This window comes from Branchiostoma lanceolatum, chromosome 4 (genome assembly GCF_035083965.1).
Source record: "Branchiostoma lanceolatum isolate klBraLanc5 chromosome 4, klBraLanc5.hap2, whole genome shotgun sequence".
NCBI classification, from domain to species: domain Eukaryota; kingdom Metazoa; phylum Chordata; class Leptocardii; order Amphioxiformes; family Branchiostomatidae; genus Branchiostoma; species Branchiostoma lanceolatum.
The window spans coordinates 7,233,757-7,244,946 of NC_089725.1; positions in this window are offsets into that span (position 1 = coordinate 7,233,757).

The window sequence follows — 11,190 nt, forward strand, 5'->3', positions numbered from 1 at the left end:
GTGATGAACATCAGAATGATACATTATCACCCTTGCCTCTGCCTACCATTACAATTCCAATGCGATAGTGTTACTTTATCCTGTCATGATCGTAATATTTACAAGGACACAAACATGTCAGGCTGGCAGAATGGCAAAAGTTAGATGACGTCATTTTTAACTTCTGCCAGTAACAAGTGTAGGGTAAAATCTGCAAAAGTTAAATGTCTTCATGGTAACTTCTGCCAGTGGCCAGGATAGGATGGCAGAAGTAGTCTGTCACTCTAAAGTGATATAATCAAATTTCAGGCAGTCAGTACAGTAGGACTGGTAGATGTATAAAGTTGAAAGTGCAGCCTTGAAATCCCTGGTCTGAACTTGCGTAATATTACAATGCAACATTGCTCGAACTTGCTCCGTTACTCTGTTTATTACGGTTTTGTAGGATGACAAGAAATAGAAAAGAAATGAAACATTGTGCAATTTATATTGTTATACTAGTTGGGAAGGGTGGATCATAGTTATCCAAAGTTAGCTGTGGTGTAAAACAGCCCCAGTGCTGTATGTAATGTTCAACTCCTGCCTTTAACATCACACTTTTCCATAGCATGCGCAGTGGAAAGTGGCACATGTTACAGCGGTCCCCAAGAAGTCAAGACTGCACTTTCCAACGGATTACCGCCAGATTTCTTTGGTTAGTTGTGTGATGTTCTCCATCAAGACACCGCGTTCTCCATCAAGACATCGCGAACTCACTGTTACAATGACAGCATGGATTCCTACCGAAGCATTCAATTGTCACAGCTTTGCACCTTTCTTCACATCTGGCATGAGGCACTAAATACAGTAGTAATCCCAAGTTAGACATCCATGCAGTATTTGTCGACTTCAGCCAGCCTTCGATACTTTAGACCACGGCCAACTACTTTTAACTTTGGCAGACCTTTGGCCGAGGCACGGCCTGTGGTTATCCATAGTAGTTACCTGGAAGGCAGGATTCAGCAGGTTAAAGGGGGCACCTGTTTGTCCACAGCATATGGCGTTCTAGCAGGAGTGCCTCACTGTTATCACCGCTGCTCTTTGTTGTTTGCATTAATCTGCTGGATGCCTGTCTACCGTCCTCTGTGGTACCAGTAAAGTACGCAGATGACCTAACCCTGATGGGGTCGCTTCCCGGCTAGACCAAGAGGGCCCTGGGCGCAATCGCTACGTGGGCTGAGCCTTATTCGCTGGCAACAAATAGGAAGAAGACCAAGGATATGGTCATTAGTGCGAGGAGAAAGGAGAATGTCCCTGTACCTCTGCACCCTACAGTAGACGGCCAGCAAAGCCAAAGGGTTACAACGTTCAAGCTTCTCGGCGCACAGTCAGCCGACTTAACATGGGACTCTCATGTTCAATATATGTTGACTAAGACTTGTCTGAGAATTTAGTACCTCACTGTCGCCAAGAACGCAGGACTGCCCCCGGACGTACTTACACACACACACTGAGTTTAATTCACCCTATCTTGGAACATGCTAGCCCAGCGCAGTTTGGGGAGGGTTGCCCAGTCGCCTGACTCACACACTTGAAGGCGTGCAAAAACGGTGCTGTCGAATCATCTGCATTTCTCCAGACTCCCTGCCGACAGTAATAGGGGAGGTACTATTTCACTAAAGTGTAGTTTTTGCTGAAATACGTACCTAGAAATGTGAATACAGTTTATCTGAATATAGATTCTCAGACGAGTCTTAGTCATGTAAAAAGTTGGTAATTTTTTTAATATTAACCCCCCTGTACATACTCCATAAAGTTTGCAACATGACTTAGCATATGGACTAAAGTAGTAAAAGGTATACTAGCAAACATACTTGATGCTTTAAAGGCACCCAGAGCATTTTATGAAGCTTGAAAACTGGAAATATTCTAGTTGCTGTAATCTTTATGAAATTGACATATAATGCCACCGTTTACCACATTTGCATGCGGATTTCTTATCAAAAGTGCTCAAAAGCGGCACAAAAAAAGCTACATGGTGATCTTTTAGTTTCACGCGCCTAGTGTAAATAGACCGATAACATTGCCCCGCCCACCTCCGTCAAAATGTAGAAATTCAGAATTAAGACATAAAAATGCTAATATTTGACGGACATGCAGTCACTCTCTCATTGGTTGAACCGCTAATTGCGATGGACAGTCAGGATCAGTCTATTAGCGCTTGGATTTTATATCAGTTCTCACCACAACGACATCGTACCTTTGCTCCTTTGATGTTGATATGTAATGGTATAGTGTTATTGAAACTTACTATGTGTAGGAATGACTAGAAATTTGAGTTTTTTTAGTCAAGTTTCAAGCCTCATAAAATGCTGTGGGTGCCTTTAAAGGCACCCAGAGCATTTTATGAGGCTTGAAAACTGGAAATATTCTAGTTGCTATAATCTTTATGAAATTGACATTTAATGCCACCGTTTGTCACATTTGCGTAAGGATTTCTTATCAAAAGTACTCAAAAGCGGCACAAAAACAAGCTACATGGTGATCTTTTAGTTTCACGCGCCTAGTGTAAATAGACCGATAACATTGCCCCGCCCACCTCCGTCAAAACGTAGAAATGCAAAATTAAAACTGTTTAAAATGCAAATATTTGACGGACATGCAGTCACTCTCTCATTGGTCCAACCGCTGATTGTGATGGACAGTCAGGATCAGTCTATTAGGGCTTGGATTTTCTATCAGTTCTCACCACACAACGACATCTTATCTTTGCTCCTTTAATGTCGATATGTAATGGTACAGTGTTATTGAAACTTACTATGTGTAGGAATGACTAGAAACGGGAGTCTTTTCATTCAAGTTTCAAGCCTTATAAAATGCTCTGGATGCCTTTAAAGTATAGGTACTTTAAAGATCCGAAGACATTATAGTGAATATATGAAGTTCAACCCAAAATCTATTCTCCACACAGATATACACTATTCCCAAAGGCAAGTCGTGCATACAGGGGGTTCAGTGATTGCCAAATTTTTTAAATTTTTCACGGTGCTCATCATAGCTTGTCGCTGTTACTCTCCACCCAGTCCTAAGATAGACCTAGCCTGAGTGTCATTCTGTTTCAGTTCCAGATTTGGTGAAAGTAGAGCCTGGAACTGAAACAGGATGACACTCAGGCGAATTAAGATAGACCATCCCCATATTTTGAAATGCATATTATACAAGTTGGTTTTTATACCCCCCCCCCCCTGAAAATGTATCAGAAATTGTAGATTGTTTTTGTCCTGTCAAGATGTTAGGAGACATCTTAGGATATCAGATATCTCCAGTGTGGATTCCTGGTGTTTTACAGTGTCCAGTGTTAATAGAGATGATTTGTTAATAGCTTTTTAATTGAAAGGGAGGGGAACCTATTCACCTACCCCGCCCCATGATTGCAGGACTGTCACAAGGCCTGGCTCTCCTGGGGCCATTGTTAATGGAGCAAAACAAACACAGCTCCAGACAGAGGAAACTTACAGTACGTGGTCAGTGTGTCGGCCACACCAGTTTACTTGGTTCTTGGACATTGTAAGGTGAAAATATCTTTTAATCTGAAGAAATTCATTTAAAAAGCTATTGTTACTGTCAATTATGGGTGGGTTATAATATGCAAGGACGATGATGGGGTGGACTTAGTTCTAATGATTAAGTGACTCTAGTACCCTTCCCTGGAGAGATATTCTACCCCCACCCCATGTCTTTGTAGACTACTAGCACTATGGCCATGTGGTAGCCTGGAATCCAGACCTATTATAGCTCCCGAGAGCTATAATAGGTTTGGCTCCGAGCTATAATAGGTCTGGATTCCAGGCTACCATGTGGCCCCTGCTTATAGTTGTGCACTCAGTTTCATGAAGTGTCAAATGATAACATGACTTATGAGACTTATGATATCGGGGAAGAATATCCAACAGCCTCGTTTCTCACATTTTTTAACAAATTTCTGTGCAACTTCCTGTTCACATCCTCTCATTTAGCACTACTACAACAGTAGAACTAGAACCTAACTTTCTATGATTTCCTGGTTCCTTTCAACTGTTCTGGTAATGTCTTCCTAATCACTGCTCACCACAGGCAGCTATATGACCCTACATACCAGAGAACCATGCAAGCCTGCAGGCCTCCCTGGTGAGATGGCATGATGAGGACTATACCAACTTTGTGAAAGGGGGGAGAGTAGAAGTAGTATATTGTGGTCATCTCAAAAACATATCTAAAAGCCTGCCAGATTTTTTCCAGTATGACTCTCCTGGCTGACAAAAAGGTAAAGACCATTGTTATAGCCTCTACCAGGCTCCCAAGGCGGCTGGAAAGAGTAGAAATTGGCTAAATAGACAGAAAACCCCTGCACGAGGAAGCATGTGTTACCCCCTGGGTACACAGATGGTAGTTTGGGTACAATCCTACTCTCCAAGCAGAGCTAGGGTTACGGCTGGTTTTTGACGTGTTTTTAGGCGTTTTTGTCATGCCTTCTACTTTGTCATCGTTTTTGTTGTGTCGCCAACCCAAGTTGGCGACACAACAAAAAAGCCAACCCAAGTTGGCGACACAACAAAAACGATGACAAAGTAGAAGGCATGACAAAAACGCCTTAAAACACGTCAAAAACCAGCCGTAACCCTAGCTCTGCTTGGAGAGTAGTACAATCCAGGCTGCCTCCTGTCAATATTCACTCTCACTGGTTTGGTTTGGTGTCAGTTGATCTCCAAGCAGATGTAGGGTCTAACGTATTGCTTTTCACTTGTCAATACATTGATGCATCTCTCTGATTTTCCTTATAGACTCACCTGTACCCACGTCTGCTTAGATATTAGTGTGAGCAAGTATGGGAGCCATACAGACTACTACTACTAGTACAGTATAGTGTATCATATCAGCATTTCGAAAGGAATTTCAATATCTAGTACTTCAGTACTAGTATTACTTCATCTTCTGTTTTGCTTCTGGTAGAATATATGTACCTCTGTGTATCTGCATACATGTATATGTTATATATATATAAACAATCCGTTGTGTCTGCGAGGTCTACACACTCTGCCTGTCATCACATCTGGTTCAAATACCAGCGACCTGCGTTCGCGCCCAGGCCTGGACACAGCTGGAAGGGAGTCATCCTCTCAGAGGAGGGCGTAAAGCTGGTGGCCCAGTGTCTGAGGAAGTTTCAGGAGGTTGCACACTGGAACAGTTTTTGAGGCCTAGTGTATCAGGCCCCCTGTTGCAGACGGTACGTACTGGCTGTGATGCGAATAAGAGTAATTCCTGAAATGTTTGCATTGTCCAACAACAACAACTGTTACAAAAAAAAACAGATTGTAGTGTCAGGGCATAGAAACTTCACACCAGTGGATACCATGAAGAATTGTAGATATCGGTCGACTATGGATAACAATTGAAAGGATTTAGTTTGGTTCTGTCAACCAGCTAGCAAAACGAAATCTCTGGCAAACTTCTCAGAATGGACAGTTTTCAAGTCTATAAAGATCTATAAACTGATGGCTAATTAATCCCAGATTGTTTCCAGCACTGCCTATATAGGCACTGCCTATCTCCTCTCAGACTCTCCCATGTGTTGGGCTTGGACTTTTCAGATGGATATGTTCTAATATGAGTTCAGAATATCATACAGTAATATGATTTCGGATAGAAAAGCAAATAAAAATGAAAGGTAAGTTTCAAACAGACTACTCCCACAGCATAACTTGCACTCCCAGTGGCCAGCCTGATGGATACCACCCCTGGGGAGGGGGTCATTAACCTCCACCAGCCAGAGATTGTGTAAACAATCCCACAGTACATGTACAGTAGAATAGAGCAGTCTTCAGAGACCATCTGTGCACCACTGCATGAGTGGGTTAGAAGATTAGAAAAACCATCCAGAGGCCCTGCATTTTGCCAGCTTTGAAGGCTGTGTAAGAAAAGTCTGCAGAAACGTCTCTTCCTAAAATGATACAATTACAGGATGTGAATCTTGCTGAAAATCCAAGAGCCTATTAAAATAAATAAAAACCTTTTGCCACTGTGAGTACTACCATGATCACCAAATTGTCATCATTACTTAGTGGAATTGTATTACTGATAGTGTATAACCTAAAAACATTTGAAAGTAGACATCATGATTGAAAAAGAAAAAAACACTGCTCATTTTAAAAAGGCCTTTTTTTCCTTACTTGGTCCAGAGCTGTAAAGTCTGTAATAGCTGATAAGGCCATCAGGTAGTCCTTCCCAGCCCTAATTCCACAAGCTGGTGGTAAGAAAACTCTTTGCCGGGGGCCCAGGGCTTCAAGCTTTGGGAATGTGTGTTCAGGCCCAGGGGGGTCCTCTAAAGTAATTAGTCATCCAAGCTCAGTGATAACATCTTCCTAGGGAATAGCCCCTTGCCTTGCATGTACAATATTCCTCAGTACATGAACATATAAACATGATTTTCTCATTGAATCAAGCAAGTCGTTTGACAATATTAACTCAAATTTCTATAAATTTAAAACATTGCAAATAGTCAGATGGATGTCTGTATGGATGGAGGCACTACAATCTACTATCTCCTTTTCCTTGTGTCAATAATAATTTCAGCAGGGGTTCCTCCCAGATGAGGAGACCAGACAAGACCGGGGCTGAGAGTCATTTGCAGGCTTTTTGGGCAGGGCCGGATTCTTTTGCACAGACACAACCTTTCCAGCATAAGAACCTGGCCCATATGTTAGAATTGTGAATCAGTACTCACCCCGAGAAACAGCAAGGGTTGTGGATGACCGCAAAGGAGGCAAACTCATGTATAGGTTTGGGATTTTACACAGCAATGTTCCTTTTTTATCTACTTCCTGTTCACGGACAAGTTGCAAAGACTCACAACGAACATTTGTTTTGACTTCCATTGTTTCTCACAAACATTTAATCTTGCATCCATTGTCAAGTATGGACAACAAAGCCACAATATCATCTACATATGATTTGGATGAAATGTGGGGTAAGACTCTTGGTCCGAATTCTTCTTTTTCTCACTCATATATCTTGTAGTCAGTGGCAAGGAATCATTTCAAGCTGCTACTACAGTTGGCAGTTGGCAAGTCCAGTAGTAATGGAGTGGGCGGGGTGGAAGGAAATGGCTTCCCCTCCCAATCAATTAAAAACCTATTAACAAGTCATCCCCTCTCAGGATAGATAACATAAACAACCACTGTCCATTGCAACACAGGAGAACCCCACAAGGAGATAAAAAGAGATTGTTAATCAAAGGCAAGTGAGAATTAAAGATGTTTTCTAGCCCTTGCCAGGGCCTATAAATCCATCTATTCTTACAGTATGGAGGGGCATGGAATGGCTAAAGGTATACATAGGGAGAGAACTGAACAATTAATCCATGTAGACTTGCCATACTCCTTGAGTGGCTGTCAACGCGTAGGGAGAGCATCATTGAATATAGAGTTTTGGTGACACAATAGGGGGTTGAAAAATGGTGAAGAATAAAGTTCTTCATAAAGCTTATGCAATGGGCCTAACATATAATTACTATTGTTCACTATCCCAAACAGGTTTTGGTAGGTGCTAGGACTTTCCCTTTTGAGATATTGATCGTTTAACGCTGTGATGTTATCTAAGTTATATAAAAAAAAGCGTATTAACCCACAGGTGACAGTTGTAACGATTCATGTATATCAAGTGATGCTAGGCATGCCGTCTACCTCTGTTTGTCCCGATTAAGCTAAATGTCCTTAATAACTATGGTAGCGTAAGTCAACATGTTGACGTTGACTTACGTTACCAATGCTACATTGTATGTGCTTATAGTTCAAAGTCAACTGAGTCATTATAAATCTATGTTTGTCTACCGAAGCACGCCCAGGCGTCGGCAGGGCGTCGATAGGTTTATCAACGTTTGGCCGAAGCTTGGACGGCGTTTGCCTGAGCTTCGGTCGGTTCCCATATGGTGAGAATCATAGCATGTATGTTAAGTCGACGGGTCTGTTGATATGTGGCTCCTGTGATAGCATTTGAGTTAGTCTATCACAAAATTCTTGTTAATGCTGTGATATTGTGACAGGGCCCTTACGCTTGTCCGTACATTCAAGTGCACATGAGATGCATATTGACATTTTTCTGCTTTCAGGTAAAGTTTGTAGAAAATGAGTTGTATTCTACTTTAACACATTGTTGTGCAGATTATAGATTATAATCTATTCTATATATAGGTTCTAGAGCCAAAGAAATTACTCTTTCGGCCGCAAACCCTAGATAATCCCCAAAAAATGTTAATAAGGAACCCATGCGGACATGAGTATACGCACACGTGTGCTTTTCAAAAGGTTTTGGAATGACACAAGGATGGGCTTTTGAAAGCAGGTTTTAATAAAAGCTGTAGGCTGTATGTAAATGTGACTTAACCGTTTCCCATTAGAAGGACAAAATTCTCTCAACTGTGCTGAATTGATACCCAGTGTAACAACAGACCCAGTCTGATGTGAGTACTTCTTATGATAATTAATATCAATCTTATCAGAGTATTTCTAACATTTCTGTAGATTTCTAAGGAAATGTCTGGAAATCTACTCAAACCATCTTTCGACTTTATAAAAGATCTTAAAAGTCTCAAGATTGTCGTGAAAGATATTGAGCTGTAGCACAAAATCTTGAGAACTTTCGAATAAATCTTCAGTTGCTATTTTGTTTTTAACTTGCTTAAGGAACAATGAGCAACAATGATCATTGTAAAATGAACGTTAAATGTATTTTTCTTTTTTATGTACTTGTCTATGCATGGATGCCCGGCATGATGGTGAAATGGCAGAAGATGGCATAGTTAAAATCAGTTAACATTTCATGTAACTGTGGGCTTTTCCGCACGCCATCGGACGCATCCGAATTCAGAGTTGTTGCGAGTTATGTCATCCTAACCTGGGAGCCGGCAGAAGTTGGCAGACGTTAGGCGTGACGTCATTCTACATGTAAAGCCCCGGTGACAGTAAACTCACGTCGTGCCTACGATGGGGTTTCTTCCGTCATGACAGTGCCGTACGTCGTACGTTTGGGAAAAACTGGGTGCAATAGTTAACACATACAAAGTGGTGGTCACATATAACGAAGGTACATCGTACCATGGTTTTTTGAGATTTCCTAGGTCAATCGCAGGTAAATCGCAGGTAAATCGCACGTAAAAGTAGCCATCGCCGAGCGTCCTACGCCGGAAAATACAGCTAAAGATGATTTTGAACATGTTCAAAATGTTGCTTCCGTCGCCGTACGATTTTTATTGCCCCCAATACAGACTTCACTACGGCCTTCTTTTTATACCAATGAGATGAAAATGTATACATTTCGACCGTGTTCTGATGGCTTCAGTTTTCCCTGATACTGTCGATGTTGTTGAAAAGTGCAGCCACCAGACCACAGTGGCAACCGGTGTACAGCGCGCCCGCTGAAGAGCCTGCTTTCAAGGCTACGATTTTCCACGTGCCAGATCGAGTATCGCGCACAGGTGATGCATACGATTGTTTCATGGCTATACACACGTGGGTTCATAATCAGATCAGACCTCATTCCCTGAAGAACCTACCCAAGGACTTATGGCGTGACTTCTGTGATGAGAACTATACTTTGGTGTAACGCTATCTGAAGCTGGCAGACGCCCGGGAACAACAGCACAACCAGCAGGACGACTAGAACTGAGTTTTTCATTGATATCAACGATTGCTTTATGTTGTAAACATATCATCCTGTATCTCTTAACGAAAGAAAGATACTAAAAAGACTGAAACTTTCATTTTGCAGTTTATTGCTGTCACATGCACTTCACTTTCAGAGAAATCCATATATCCGTACATCCCACTAAAGATATGTATCAAACCATAACGAAATGTTGTGCTCCATGATCAGTTGGAATGTTTTCGTTTCACCTTCGTTTTATTTCTTTACTTCTGATTGGTTGTTTAAGGCAAATTACTGTAACGTTTTTTATACATTCGAAAACAAAACTGAATAAGGAGGCGTTCTAATACATTAAAAGAATAAGGATGCGATGCAACAAAACGTTATTTTGTCCAAGCCAGTTTGCCCCGGATGTGAAAGGGTGATTTGTAAAGATTATTTCATTAACATATCTTGATGTTGAGGGGTGAAAAATAAAGTTACTAGAAGACATATCTTTATGCTTATGCGTCCCTGTTGTCATAAACTTAAAACAACTGAAGCCATCCTCACCGCACATATCTATACATGCAAATCGGCCTATATCATATGGTGCTGCCATGGCAAGGAACCCACAGGGCTATTGTAGTACTGTTTCAGATAGACTCTTAGCTGTTTTCCCTCTGTGTTTGCCACATTTCCCCCCCGCACATTTCGCATCTCATCCAACATCCCGGCCTGCCTCCATGCCCCGGGGACAACTTGTCCCTCTGGCCCCTCTTCATCCAAGTCTCTGTTTTGTAAGCCTGGGTACCTTTCTCTCATGAGATTATGCAAACATATAGCAGCGCTTACTATGCGCTCGACTGTCCTTGGTTTCTGTAGTAGTCCCCACCACACTCTCGAGCCAACTCAATCAAAAGTGTGTCGTATTGGATCCACGGCCTCACCCACCACCTCCGTCGCCTTCTCGCATGCTGTCTTTCTTGCAGAACCCTGATGAGGGCTGCCAAAATTACAGCTTGCCTATTTAGCTGTAACTGCAGCCACACCAGCCTGATTCTTTCTGGTGGCATCACCATCTTGCAAAGGTCATCATGATGAAACGTGCATACATATGAGATGAGCGACACGTGACAAATCGCACGACGTCGGAAAATTTTGAACATCACCCGACGCTCTGCGATAGCTGATTTTACCTACGATTCACCTGCGATTTACCTGCGTTGTACGGGAAAGGCATCGTACGTGCATCATGCTACCCGTCCTGTAGTTGAAAGCCTTTTTCTTAATCACAAGATAAGCAATATTCTAGTATTTCATAACGTAATGGGTATCTTCTAGAGCGTTTGCAAAGCACGTTCAAACAGAAATTTTAAGAGCGCCATGGTCATTTGAAATGTTTTCATATAAGTTACATGTACGTCCCGACAGACTTCCACTGAACGGTGAATAGAAAAAAAACCCCTGATAGTTCTGTGTTGTTTTCTGAGATTCAGGATACTTCTAACTGGAAAGTTTGACAGCGCAGTTAAAATAATTCGAATACAGACCCTGCTAGATAGACCATCCATG